Genomic DNA, 2500 nt, shown 5'->3' on the forward strand with positions numbered 1-2500 from the left:
GTTTAATTTTCTTATTCTTCTTCTTAGGAGAGAATAGTCTTGTTTCACATAATATTCAGTGATTGATCCAAGGCTTGAAGGTTTTATTGATCGATTTCCACCAGACAATTCAATCTGAAGACCTTTATTAACTTTACTAGGTTTTATATCTTACCCTTAACGTGTAATACTTTAAACTTTATTTAACCTTACAACTTAATGGCTTAACCAACCCTATTTTATTTAACGATACTTTTGTTTTCATTCATTAATGAACAATGTAAAAGTTAAAGAGAACAGTTGGTTAATCCGTCTATTCTACTATGGGAATAGAGTTACGGAGATTGAGTTTGAGAGTATCATTTAGTTCAGGCAGAAATTTCGAAATTTAATTATGAATTGAATTGAATTATGTAAGGTTCAATTTGTTTTAAAATATTTTAATTTTAATGACTCTTACTGGTAGTTTGGTATTAAAATTAAATGTTTTGATATAAATAATATGGTACCTTAGCCTTAAAGCTAGTGGTTTGCCTGAAAAAATCCCCAAAAACCCCACGATCTTTGCATAATGAAACCCTGAATGCATCAGATTCGATTACCTATTGCTAGACAGCGCTACCTTATAATAAATCAAACAAGTCCATTCTGATTTTATCAAATTTAAATTGGTATTAGACTTGGTTTTCTAGCTCGAGCCGTTGTCCATAGATAGAGTTAAGAGCCTTTTTGTCAGGTCTAGATGGAACACTTTTCATGAATCTTTGATTTATATCGGATGTCATAGGCTTCTCAACAAATTGCCGGAAATCGATTAGCGGCAATAGTTGTAATTAATTAATGATTAATTCATTATTATTATTTTATTATTATTATTATTATTATTATTATTATTATTATTATTATATTCGGTAAGAGTTCATTGATTTCATACCTTTAATTATTATAATTAATCAGAAGTTGTCCTACTCTGTTTCTTGCATGTATAAGTATAAGTATAAGGTCAACCAATTTAAGACCTATCTTTAATATTTTCCTTCATTTCTGAATTTCAAATTATGTTAAGCAGATGACAGTAGATGAAACGAAAGTCTGTTGACAAACTTATTCTTCTAATCGGACAAATAAAATAATCTGAGTTTAAACATGACCTAAACCAAAATATGTTATATTGACAAACGTATACTTCCGATTGGGCAGATAAAATAAAATGAGGACACTCATATTGAGTTATTCTCAAATTATTAAAATCTGCAAAGAAATGTTTTACAATTATGCCGCTTGAGCTAAACGAAGACATTATAGATGCTACTTTTGATTGTGAAACACCCTGGCAGATTTTATAAATAACCAAAGGACCGATTATTATGGCTTAGCAGATTTTCTACATAATCCTTTGAGTCAATGGGTGATAGAATTAGCCTTAATTTAAAAAGGTTTACAAGTTACTCATACTCATATATCAATTTTTTGATTTGTGCTCGTTGACAACTGAACAATTTTGACCCCAACCCCTTTTTAAATGTTTTTATAAAGAGTTGGTTAAATTTGACATTCTCTTTTTCGAAATATTATACTGATTATTGGAACTGGAACAAAATCTATATAGACCTTTTTCAAATAAAAGCAATCTTTGATAACTCTATGTGGCCACAGTGTTCCCCACTGTTTGAAAACAAAGATCGACTGGTGATTCTACCTTGTCAATTATTCTTGGATGTATCATGTTTGCCTTAAGAGTTGCCTTGACGTTGAAGTGAGAAATTAAATTCCAGATTGTGCTTTGAGGCAATTTTTAAATGGGCAACTGTGATTTAAATATACTATTTAAAAAAATATATAACATATACAAATTCAAGTTAGAGGCCATAAAATCTATTACAATTTATCAAATTAATGTGTATACATATAAAGTGTCGCCATTAATTCTTAATTCTATATGGATACATTGTCGCTATAAATTCTTAACTCTATTTATAAATTTTTATGCATGCCACGTCTGTAAACAAATTTCCATTTTTTAAATGAATAAGGTATATTATTATCATTATTATTATTATTATTATTATTATTATTATTATTATTATTATTATTATTATTATTATTATATTATTATTATTATTATTATTGCCAATATTAATCATACATTTGCAAAGAATTTCCAATTGAAAAATTAAAATCTGTCACATCAGTAATAATCCAAAGTGAGCACTGCATTTATTTTATTTAGTGAAGAATATGAATATATTTATTCTTCCCTTTGGTAAACAAGAGACAATCAAATATATCTACTATGTAAACAATAGACACTTAGATAACCATGCCTCTCGGACAGTCGTCATAATGTAAACAATACGCTTCAACAGTCATCACGTCACTTCTCTCGTAATGACCCATAGTAACTTAGCAACTGGCTCTAAACTATCGGAACAATGGCGGACGCCCTTATGAAATATTTCTCCGACGAATAAAAGCATATCCAGAGGAGAAAAACATTATAAATCTGATCGTGTTTTGACTT

General features: G+C 28.8%; 1 protein-coding gene across 4 annotated transcripts in view; it reads left to right on the forward strand.

Moving 5' to 3' along the window:
• LOC144967483 (huntingtin-interacting protein 1-like) overlaps positions 1–2500 on the forward strand; it is a 115149-nt gene that overhangs the window by 564 nt on the left and 112085 nt on the right. The window lies entirely within an intron of this gene.

Source organism: Berghia stephanieae, chromosome 3 (genome assembly GCF_034508935.2).
Source record: "Berghia stephanieae isolate SIO BIC M18660-M18661 chromosome 3, UCSD_Bste_1.3, whole genome shotgun sequence".
Classification (NCBI taxonomy): Eukaryota; Metazoa; Mollusca; class Gastropoda; order Nudibranchia; family Aeolidiidae; genus Berghia; species Berghia stephanieae.